General features: G+C 48.2%; 2 long non-coding RNA genes across 2 annotated transcripts in view; both read right to left on the reverse strand.

Moving 5' to 3' along the window:
- The window catches only part of LOC135903443 (uncharacterized), a 33866-nt gene extending 21755 nt beyond the window's left edge, over positions 1–12111 (reverse strand). The window contains exon 1 of the long non-coding RNA XR_010564803.1: positions 12059–12111. This is a non-coding gene — a long non-coding RNA (uncharacterized lncRNA). The remainder of the gene's footprint in view (positions 1–12058) is intronic.
- Positions 4033–5501, reverse strand: LOC135903441 (uncharacterized). The gene is made up of 2 exons (XR_010564802.1): positions 4513–5501; positions 4033–4410 (listed from the first exon to the last, which is right to left on the reverse strand). It is a non-coding gene; the product is annotated as an uncharacterized lncRNA (long non-coding RNA).
- Positions 12112–12358: the final 247 nt, after the last annotated feature.

The raw sequence follows: 12358 nt of genomic DNA on the forward strand, positions 1-12358 counted from the left end.
GCTTTGCAGGCCTTGTCCGCGGTCAGGTGTTTGCCTCCGCACAGGCCACACTTCGGGACACATCTGCGGTCTTCGGCGGGGTTGGAGACCCCGCACCCTCGACAGATCGTGTTCGAAGGATCCGGGCACACGTCCATTCTGCGGCCCACTCTTCTGCACGCATAGCGTACGTCGATTTGTTTTCTGTGAAACGCGCACTCCGTGAGCAGGTTACCGTATCTCACGTAATTGGGTACTTTGTGCCCTTCGAAAGCAATGACGACTGATCGGGTTTTACCGATTCGGTTTGCCTGTAGGGCCGTTCGGTTATGCTTGTGCACAACATTCCCCTGAATCTCCTGGGCCGTATCCTCGAGCGGGATGCCCCTTATGACGCCCTTCACCGTGCCGTGGGGGGCCGCTTCGTAGGTACCTGTCTCGTGCGCCGTGCCATGTATGTCGATCCTTCCTACTGCAGCGTATCGGTCGGCGTGCTCTCTCTTGGAGGTGCTCACCGCTACGATATTTTGCTGTAGGTTGGGGCACACGACGTCTTCACTTGCTTCCTTGGCGGGGATCTGTGCCGCCGCCGCAATTGCACGACTCAGTTCAACGCGAGTCACGTCGCTCACGCGGAGCCCGCCTCGCGGTAGGAACACGTCCTTTATGTCGCCGCGCGGCAAGTCTGGCATGCGCGCGCCCTTCAACAATTTGCCCTTGTTTATACGTTTCGCCATTGAGTGACGTGTATCGCTGCCAGTGGCGCCACCGTCGAGGTTGTTGCTCCGGCTGTTGACATCAGCCGTGGCCTTGGCGCCATCTTGGCTCGTTTGAAGTACGGGATTTAGGCCTATCTTGCCCATGCCTTTGTGCCTGACTCTCTCACCGGCAGTTTTCCAGCCTTGCGATCTTGTGCACTGGTCCGGCGAAATTTCGATGCCGTCCACCTCTACACGCATAGCGGTAATCACCGTAGGTCAATGCTCACTTGCGTAATCACCGATGGTTCGATGTTCCGCTGGCGGCTTCACCGAGGCTCGGGCTGGGCCTACCGCTCGCCCGGCCAAGGCCGAAGTCGACGTTAGGCCCAGCGGCGGACGCTCCTCTCGGCACACAAGTCCTCTATATTCGGAAAAAGCGGTCCCCTACCTCAGAATTTGGGTTCCTGGTGGTCCACACAACTTCATGCATCTGGCCGATGCACTTTCATTAAGGTGCGACTCAAAAATCCGGCAGTTCAAAGAAAAAACACGGAACAGGTGAGATGCGTCCGCTCGCTCTCAAGACGGTACGTGTCACAGCTTGGATAGAAAACTGCTTCGTTAAGCGTCATTTTCCTAACTGCCATCGACAAGTATAACTGTCTACGTCAGAACTTCAAGAAACAGGGAAAATATGGTTCTTGCAGGCATAGATAGACATGTACGGAAATGAGGCAATACAACTCAAAGATGAAGACAGTCTGATGAAGAATTCACCAGTTAGAGGTTTGCAGCCATACATCGACGAAAATGATATCGCGACATAAAGAACTCACCTCGAGAGCGGTGATCTCTTGTCCAGTGAGAAAATGGCGGTGCTTCTGCCGAACAATAATGCGGCGTCAGGTGTGAGCATTTCGCACCAAATGAGCCATTTTGATAGTCACGCAAATTGCTGCACCAAGTTGCAGCGAACGCAGAAAAACAACCGAAATTGCCTTAGGCTGCGCCATAATAGTAACAGTAATCAATAGGATATAGAAACTCCATCTATAACTAGCGATGAGGTGAGAAGGGCCTTGCAAGGCATGAAACGAGAAAGCGCAGCAGGAGAATGTGGAATAACAGTCGATTTAGTCAAAGATGGAGGAGACCTAATGCTTGGGAAACTGGCGTCTGTCTATACAAAGTGTCTATCGACTGCAAGGGTCCCAGAAAACTGGAAGAATGCAAACATTATACTAATCCACAGAAATGGAGACGTGAAAGAATTGAAAAATTATAGGCCCATTAGCTTACTCCCAGTATTATATAAAATATTTACCAAAATAATCTCCGATTGAATTAGAGTAACAGTGGACTTTAGTCAACCAAGGGAACAGGATGGCTTCAGGAACGGATACCCTACAATGAATCACATCGATATAATTAATCAGGTTATCGAGAAATGTGCAGAGTGCAATAGGCCTGTCTATATGGCTTTCATAGATTAGGAAAAGCACTTGATGCAGTAGAGATACCAGCAGTCGGAGAGCCATTACCTAATCAAGAAGTACAGACCGCTCACGTACAGTCACGTGCAATATGAATTGCAACACAGGTGCCCGTGGTCGAAGGGGTTCCAAGGCTGTACGGCTGTGCAGACACATGGTAAGTTCCAGACCGAAACACAGCTTCAATTAGTGGTGTCTATTAAACCGCTATTTCGAATGTCAGAGCTGCTGCGCAGCCGTGGAGCCCCTTCAACAACGAACAAGAGTGTTGCAAGTCATATTGCATGCGACTGTACATACCTTGGAAAATATCTACAGAGATTCCACAGCTACTACCTTTATCCTACACTAGAAAAGTAGGAAGATACCTATAAAGAAAGGGGTCAGACAGGGAGACAATCTCTGCAATGCTATTCACTGCGTGCTTGGAAGAAGTATTCAAGTTATTAAACTGGGAAGGCTTAGAGTAAGAATCGACGGCGAATATTTTGACATTGTCATATCTTGACATGACTGTGCGCGTGGTGCAGTTTGCACCGTCATCGCAAGGTAGATTCGCCTGCACGGTCCGCGCTGGCGAATCTTCCTTGCGATGACGGTGTAAACTACACCACGCGCACCGCTGTTCGCGCGGACAGCAGTTGACAACACTCGCCGTAAACTGCAATACTTTAGCTTCATTTTTATTTTTCATTTTCTCCCTGTCAAATGTAAGACCAAGAACAGAAGCGAAATTATCTCACTAGAGGGGGATCGCGCAGTGCGGCCAAAGCGGATGTGCGCGCCTGTCAATGGTGATGACTGGACGGCGCGCACTATATGTTCACTTATGCTTGGGCCACGCGCTCCGCGCTGTTCAACTTTCATTTGACGTTGATAGTACTTCATCGTCTGTCTGCACTGTGCGGGCTGAGCGATACGGAGCAGAGATTAATTTGTGCGTTGTCGCCTCGCGACGGGGCGGCGGAACCGGCAGAGGTTGGCGCCCATTGCCGGCTTATCGCGGCAGCACGCTCGGCCGCGCTTTCGCCGTCGCGCAAGTCATTTCTCTCGCCCTGTCGCTTTCGGGAAAAAAGAATGCCGCGTGGCTGCGCACTATAGCTACGCAAAGGGAAGGTCGTGTGCCGCACGTGACGATATTGATTTCAGCACCCTTGTGAGTGAGTTCCCTCTCTCTCTCTCTCTGTGTTGGTGCGTGTGCTTGCGTGCGAGCACTAACAGCTAGAGCATCGGGCTTCTTTGCCGAGAGAATGAGTTTGGTACCAACCGCCGGACCAACTTGGGTCACTGGGTATGTGACATTGAATGTGGCTGTGATCAAGAAAACCTCTTTGATGCCTGCTCGCTTTCTTGTCCGCGTGATGCTGTAAAAGCTCTAATCAAATGCTTGCACAAGAGCCGTCTAGATTTGAGATTTTCAAGAGTATTTGCTGTTCAAATTCAGTCACCGCTTTCTTCACCTTCATCATCAGCACCTCTCTCCCTCTCTCGATTTTTACTCCAGACTCCCTACCTCGATTCTGGGCAGCAGGTCAGAACTTTGATTCAGGCTGACCTCCCAGGTTTTGTACCGTAACAAATGTCCCTCTCTTTCTAGCTTATTTGGTTTGTGGCGATCTTCCATGACCAACAATATGATTTAAAATTACTCCGTTTGTAGGCGGAATCGAACCCGCGCCATATATATTCAGGCGATCTTGTCTGAAGGCATATTTAACACAAGCGAAACGCGCACACATTGTGGTGGTGCCTCTTTATGACGAAGCATGTCCAAAGAGAAGCGCGACGGGGGAGAACGGCTGTATAGCCGGTATTGGGACTCGGTGTCTAAGACTAGTGACGGACTCTTGGAGCAGACGAAGAGGAGATTAAAAGCTTTATACAGCATGTGCAATATAGCAGGTAATATCAGGTAGTAGCATAAATTAACGGAGCCGAAGAGCGCACCAGACCGACTGGGCGGCTGGAGACGACTCTCTCTCTAACAATGGGCCGGCTTTGCCTTAAATCCCTTTGGGCGTCCCATCGTCGGCAGGACGAGGAAGGACCGCTGCTGACGTCAACCGCGTCGCTTTCCTCTTTCGTCCAAGCAGGATGTGTCCCAAGCTCCATAAAACCGGTCTCCACGGCAAGGGTCACAAGTTCTCCGGAATTTTGAAGGCTGCCAGTCGATTCGTCGTGCCACCTTGTGCCCCCGGACAACTGAGTTCCACCCACCGAAAGGGTTCGGCAGTTTCCTGGAAATTTACCGGTTGTCACCAAGGGCAACCACTTTAGAATAACGAGGTGAGGGGGAGGATTGTCTGTCTGCTTTGCAATGACGTAGTCGCTAAACTAACCTTCGGTAGACGACCCGCCCTCGGAGACACTGTTGCGGAGCGGCTTGCCGCACCGCTCAGACACGGCGCCCACGGTTCCCCGACCTCTGTCGCCGTCACGCCTATCATCCCAACTCCTCAGGTCACGGACTTCCCATGCCTGGCCGGATGACGTGAAGATGTCGCTCGCCGAAAGCCGTATTCGTGATGCCGCCAATGCGTGGCGCAGATGTGACGGCTCTGCGTACACTTCATGTACGCCATTCAAGTGGCCATGGCCCAGGGCACCACACCGACGCCGACAGTGAGCCTGCAAATTCGCCTACCTTGTCCTCGGTACTCGCTCGCCACACTGCATTGTTCGCCTGTAGTACGGCCGGGCTCCCAGGCACTAATTTGCTTGTGCATCACATTGCCACCGCTCTTGGCGCACAAGATATCAATACAGACAGTCACACAAAACACATAACATTACCACACAATATACAAGTCAACATCAAATCTGCATACGCCGGGCTAACTGGTTACACTTTGTGTTCGGTCTCTTCCGTTTCCGCTTATGTCTTTCACTAGTTCTTAAACCATCCAGTTCTTATTTCTCGCTAAGTGTGCTAATAAGTAAAGTGTGATGGGGCGCTTACATGTCTGCTTCGCTGTAATCCTTTTGTATGGCCCTGTGGACTACTGGCATCTCTGTTGAGGGCTTGTCTCTGTAGAGTGGACCTGGCTTATTGAACGTTGCCGCCGGCGAGGGCGAGGTTGTCCCTGTAGCGTGGACGGAACCGTTGTCCTCGGACCGTTCGAGCATTTGCCGGAGACCGCGGGCAGCGCTGCGGGGCGTTGAGGATCAAGTCAGACTGGTGCAATGCCACTGATGTCCTCCTCCTGCTCAGGTCTTCGGTGCCAACGCCACCGGTTCACCGCCTTTCCGCCAAGTATTCGAGCGTCCCTCTTGCTTCTAGTGGTGTTCCGCCACTCCACACCTCGCTCCTTCAAGGCCACGTCAGCCTTCCTCCTCTTCCTTCTCTTTCTTCTTTCTCCCTTCGGATGCGCGCGCTGTCGTCTCTTCTTTTTGAGGTAACGGCCGGGATGTCTACGCTACTTTTCCATTTTTCCGCTTGTTGCTATATACTTTGTCTTCTAGTTCGGCTCGTGACACATGTACCCACTTGTGACCACTCGCCGATGTGTGTGCCACTAAGGAGGTACGCGGAACGGAAAGTACCGTGATTGCGGAACACGTGCGTGAAATACTCAACGCGGGCATCACTTGGCCCTCTTCAAGCCCTTGGACAGTGTCTGCCGTGCTTGTTCGGAAAAAGAATGGTTCTTTGAGATTTTGCGTCGACTACAGGCAGCTCAACAAATGTACGACGCCCGATGAAGTACCCACTACCTTGAATTGATGATGCTTTTGATATGGTCCGCCATTCCAAGTTCTTTTCATCGCTTGATTTACGCGCGGGATACCGGCAGTTCATCATCGCGGAAGAAGTGCAAGACAGCCTGTCGGACCTATCACGCTTGCACGAATTTAACCGCATGTCGTTTGGGTGGCGCAAGGCTCCAAGTACTTTCAGCGTGCAATTAATTGCGTGCTAGGACCTCTGAATAACCAGCCCGGTGTCGTGTATCCGGACGACATCCTGGTCGTTGGCGCAACGGAAGAACAACGTCTGAAATTTGGACGAAGTACTACACAAACCCTGTGAGGCTCGGTTTAGGTTGAAGCATGAGAAGTGCCAATTTAGTCTCTCCAAGATTTCATACCTAGGACATACTATCTTTCCAAACTGCATCAAGCCGCTCCCTTAGCGCATTGCTTCTTTGGCGGAATATCCCACTCGAACTTGCCTAAAAAAAGTTCAGTCGTTTGTGGGCATGGCTTCCTACCTTACGCAGATTTATTCCCCACTTCGCATCGACCGCCACTCCCCTGAATAATTTTCTTAAAAATGAAGTTTGTTTTGAATGTAGCGCCCCACAAAAAATCGCTTTTCGAACTTTAAAACAGCAGTTATTGTATTATCCCGTAAGCCACTTATGTGACGATTGGACTACGGAAGGGCACACCGATGCCAGCCAGATGGGCCTCGGGGTAGCGCTAGTGCAACGTGACCCTGATTGCACCCAACGTATTGTCGCACATGTGAGCCGCAAGCTTTCAGATTTCTAGCGCCACTACCACTCCAATGAGCTCGAATCTCTTGCAGTGGTATGGGGTGTGGATGAAGAATTCCGTCACTATCTCTTTAGGCGGAAGGTCACGGTCATTACCGATAATGCTGCATTAACATGGATGTTTTCCAAGCAGCAGCTGAAGAACACGTTTGCCCGATATATTATCACGCTGCAAGAGTACGATTTTGACGTGCACCACCGTGCTGGGTGCCTAACAGCTCCGATGCTCTCTCGCAGAACCCCCTTGACCGCGCGTCCCAAAATAAAAAGAGTCGCATTTTCTTCTCTCAACGAGTCTTCTCCAAACTCCAACAGCAGGCCAAAGACTTAGCAGCAATCATCACCTCAAGCGCTCCTACAGGAAAGAATTCTTCTTATGTAATACGCGACGACACACTGTATTGGCGTCAGTGGCACGAAGGCCACTCAGAAGAACATCACTTCCTAGTGATTCCCAATTGCTTTACATCAGAAGTATTCCGAGCCATTTATGACACCCCGGAAGGAGGGCATATCGGCCAGTGAGCCACGCTTCGCAAAATACAAGAACGCTTCTGGCGGCCGAGAATGGAAAGTGATGTCCGTTCCTACGTCGCCAGTTTCTCCGTGTGTCAGCAATATAAGCGACTGCCAGCTGGCCAGCCTGGAAAACTGACACCTATTCCGCTGCCAGAAACTATTTTTCGTGCTATTGGCGTCGACTACATCGGACATCTATCGATCACTACAGCAGGAAACCGCTACATCATTGTGGCCGTGAACTATTTGTCGAAGTACCTCGAAGTGGCTGCTGTGCTATCTTTTCCGTCCTGTCACTTTATCGATTTTCTGACGCTAAGATTTGAATGGAGGCATGGCCTGCCGAAAAAAATAATATCAGGCCGTGCTACACGACATGCTGCAGTCGCGAACTAAGGAATTACCTTAGTACGGCAGGGGTGAAGCGCCATTACACGTCCGCATTTCATTCCTAGGCAAACGGCCTTACAGAACGAACTAGCCAAAGCACCCAGGCCCGACTCGCTCTGTATACGAAAATGGGGGAAAAAGGACAAGCCGACTGGGAAGCTTGCCTGTAGTCTGCTGGGTACACGGTGCTGCAGACGTCTACCGGGACAACGCCGTATGAAACCGTCTACGGGAAGGTGCCCCAGCTGAAAGCGGTCCTCAACCTGGACACTCCCGTTACCATCTGCTGCTCCGCCGACCGAGCGTCCGTCTTCGGAAAGATGAAAACAGCAGCGATCAGAAGAGCTTCACAAGCGCAAGAAACGCAGAAGCGCCATTATGACCGCGAACATCCACCTGCTCCGGTGTATAACGCCGGTGACGAGGCGTGTTTACACAAGGAAGTCAGCCCACCCGGCTAGAAGTTACTACCGAAATTTGAAGGGTTCTTCACAATTTCTGAGTGCATGGGAGAAAACGCCTGGCGCGCGAGCACCTCAGTTACAGGCGCCAGCCCCGACAGGCGTGAATGAAATAACGTCGCCGCGCACGTGAAAAACAATGCCATACAGTGTTACAATAATTATGCATCAAGTCAACGGCGACAAATATAAAGAACGTAAGTATATCAAACACAGTGTCCAAAAGTAAGCAAAACAAAACTAAGTCAACATAAAGAAAGGTAGCATAATTTTAGAGACGCAAGTGCGAAATCTGAACACAGATGAGATAATACAGTTCACAAATGTAGAATATGGAAAATTAGTGATGAACAGTCATGCATGTATAGTCCAATAGTCATGAATAGTCATGAATAGTCATGCATGTAATAGTACCAATAGTAGAAAATTTGCTAAGGTCAGCGTGCTCGTGACTGAATAGGCTAGTTGGTTCCACTCTCTGATTGCACGACTAAAATAATAATATTGAAGACAATTTACTTGTGCCTGTGTTCGACAAGGGTATGAGGATGTTTATGGTGTGTAGGTCCCGTACACAATAGAGAGAACTTTATATGTGACAGTGTTTATATCGCCATGGATCAATTGATAGAGAAACTTTACTCGAGCTAGTTAAGCTCGATTTTGTAAGGTAAGCATACGAGCTTGCTTTAGTAGACTAGTTGGCGAGTCAGGTTAGCTTGTATTTATTACAGATAAACCTTAATGCCTTTCTCTGCGCCCTATCCAGTCTGCGAATATGGTCGTTAGTGAACGGAAACCAAACAATGTTAGCGTACTCAAGCTTAGCGTAACAATCATACTTAGCGTAACAATCATGCGATACGCCAACAGCTTTGTGGCGGCTGGTGCCTGTGGAAGGAGTCTTCTCAAGAAGAAAACTCGCTTTAGTGCGGTCGATGTAATTTTTTGAACATGCTCATTCTAGCGGAGTTCATGGGATAAGGTTAAACGTAACTATTTGTGCTCTAAAACCATAGTAGGGGACGTGTCATTAATAGTGTAGGTGAAGTCAGACATTTGTTTCTTTCTAGTTATTCTTAATGTTGCCGATTTTGATGCATTTATAGTCATCTGCCACTTCTGACAGCAAATGAAAACACACTCTAGAGCATTATGTAGGATTTCATGGTCATCAATGGAATTATTTCACGATACAAGATACAATCATCCGTAAAAAGTCGAATATGTACATGACACCTAGCAGGCAAGTCATTTATGAAAATGAGAAATAAAACAGCTCCCAGGACGCTACCCTGGGGTACAACACCGGAAGTTGGAGGGGCTAAACTAAAAACTTCATTATTAATTTGAACGAACTGTGATCGATTATCGAGGTAATTCTCAATCCATTATACAACAGGAACGTCACCTAATGTGGCATCAATTTTTTTTCTGTTAGTTCTTTTGTGCAGTACGTGGTCGAAGGCCTTTGAAAAGTCAAGTAAAATTAGGTCTATCTGGTGTCCATTGTCGATACATTGAGATATGTCATGTGCTAGTTCTATAACTTGCGTGACTGTCGAAATTTCCCTGGGGAAACCGTGCTTGCAGGGTGACAGCATAGATTCTTCGCCTAGGTATGTGGTTATGTGCTTTAGGAATATAAGTTCAAGAAGCTTGCATATAGTCGAAGTTAGTAAAATAGGTCTGAAATTAGACATCTCTGACGTGTTTCCAGATTTATGAACGGGGACAACCTTGTCCATTTTCCGATCTGCAGGAAGGGCACTGGTTGTTAAATATTTGTTAAAACTTAGGCACATGTATTTAGAGGTCCATTCAGCATATCTCTTAAAAATACGTCGGGTACATTGTCTGGCCCGACAGCTTTTTCGTATCAATGTTCAGTAGAAGGTTTTGTGCCCCTGCTTCAGCGACTTTAAATGGAGCGATATGCCTACGGAAGCACGGATCTATGTTCGAAAGACTCCCGTTATGGGTATTAAATACTGATTGGAAATAAGTGTTAAAAGAAGTCGCGTTGTTTCGGTTGTCGGCACTCGAAGTTGTAGGGCCGTCATGCTTCTTAAGGTTAAGGTAATTCAAAAATTTCTTAGGCGCGCTCTTCAAAAAATTGGGAAGACTGTGGGTGACGTGGTCAATTTTAGCGTCCTTAATTTTAGACTTCATATTGAAAATGGCTTCACTGAGCCAGTGAAGTTGTGTGCACGGGCTTTATTTTTAGCCTGCTTCGTAGCCTATTTACTGTTCGTCTTGCTTAGATAATTTCGCGTATAATCCATGGATTAACTGGGTTTAACTTTAACGTACTTCCCCGCGCAAGAAAAATAAGATGTTCTTGAACTTATTCCAGAGCGCGTCAACATCCGTAGAGGCAAGATCAGAAAATTCTTCAAAGACAGCATATACGAAATTAAGGTGGTCCATTATACTGACATCATTAGCATTGGAAAGGTCAAGAAAGGCCGTGCGTGTTTTGGGAGTATGTGTAGAATCTTCAAAGTGTATACTGCAGTATGTTAGCTTGTGGTCTCGTATTCCATCCATTATTTCTGTACCTATGTGTTCGTGCGAAAAATGATTGCTCAAGAATACTGCGTCAAGAATGCTTGATGCGCTACACTAATGCGCTTGGGCTCTGTAACAACTTGACATAAGTGAAGCATCATGTAACAAATAAGTTCAGATGAAACAGATGGGGACTGCATGGCCTGCTACTCAATATCTGGCTAGTTTAAATCTCCAAGTAAGATTAGTCAACCACATGGTTTATGACGTTCTGTGTAGTTACACAATGATCGAATCACGACATTTTCAGCCGTGCGCGGGACTGCGGTAAACGGAACCCACAGTGATAATTCGTTGGCGCATAGTTATCCTGCAAAAGATGGCCTAGACGTACTCGACATCACGCACTGCCACGAAGGGGATGATATATTTTTTTATTGATAAGGCGACGCCACCACCGCGTGTTTGTCTTTCTTTCCGTATTTTTGAATAATTTGGCGTAGCTAGTTCACCGTCTAGAATATCACCCGTTAGCCATGTTTCCCTAACTGCAACAAAATCGGGTTCCAGACTAATAAGTATGGATTCGACAGCACCTAGCTTATTCATGACACTGCGTGCATTTATATTTATGAAACCCATTCCGGACGGCGCGAGCGCAGCGACTTTGGCTCTCTTCGCTGTTTTTTTTTTTTTAGGGGGGGGGGGAGGGGTCTCTTGCTCTTCAAGGGAACCACGCCATCACTTTGGTCACCCCAACAGTGCAGTTCACTGTTAACTTTCGGCTTGCCGTACGCTGAGGATAGCTTCTCACCAGCTTCCTTTTTTTGTGTTGGCATAATTCCAGAGCTTTTTACTTATATCACGTATTCTGGGTGAATAGTCTTCACTCATCTAGCAGTTGGTCCCCTTAAGTTTCGGACAATTTCTCGCTACTCAAGTTTTTTCTCGAGTGTCAACAAGCTTCATGATTACTTGCCTAGCTTTCTTGTTTCTTGGTCTTCCGAGCCTATGGATTCTTTCTATAGAGTTAAAGGCTCCGTTTTCAGGACGCCCTTAACAACGTTTTCGTCAATTAGTTGCTCAAGGCTGTCGCTGCTTTCCTTTTCATTTTCCGGAATTCCTTAAATGATCAAGTTAGACCTTCTGGAACAGTTTTCCAGATCGCCTACATTAAGTTCCAGCACTTGTACGACATTTTATAAATCAGTGACCTGCTTCATACAGTCCGCAATTTTTTCGTCGAAAGTCGTCAGTAATTAATTCGTCAGTAATCGTTCCAGCTTGATTTCCCTCAGATCCTCAGCACTCTGCTGAAGCTGCTTCGAGACAACAGCACCCTCGGTCCCAGGGTTAGTCTGGACATCACCACATAATAATAAGAGTATATCGGTAAGTGCAACGCTAACATTGTCACACACCAACTCTAGAAGCAGCCTCGGGTACGGCAGCACACTCAAAAATACATTATTTGATCGAAAACATTTGCCGTAACGTTTGCTCACCTGCATAAAAAAAGGTGAATGGATTAGCAGGCTGCATTCCCATGGTGCCTCCGTGACCTTCACGCGCCTGAAGCTTGGACGCGGCTTTTATATCCCACGATGACCAGCTTCCCGCCAGGGTGCCTTTGAATGTAGCGCCCGCATCGGTTGCTGTCACCAGGCGCAGAGTATCCATGGCATCATTGAATATCAGCGGCTCCGATGGCACGAGGCCTCTGCTATCGTCGAATGTCTCCGTCGAGACGCTTTGCACCGGTCCTTCGTAGTCAGATTGCAACATCAGCAGAACGACGAGTAACG

This window comes from Dermacentor albipictus, chromosome 2 (assembly GCF_038994185.2).
Source record: "Dermacentor albipictus isolate Rhodes 1998 colony chromosome 2, USDA_Dalb.pri_finalv2, whole genome shotgun sequence".
NCBI classification, from domain to species: domain Eukaryota; kingdom Metazoa; phylum Arthropoda; class Arachnida; order Ixodida; family Ixodidae; genus Dermacentor; species Dermacentor albipictus.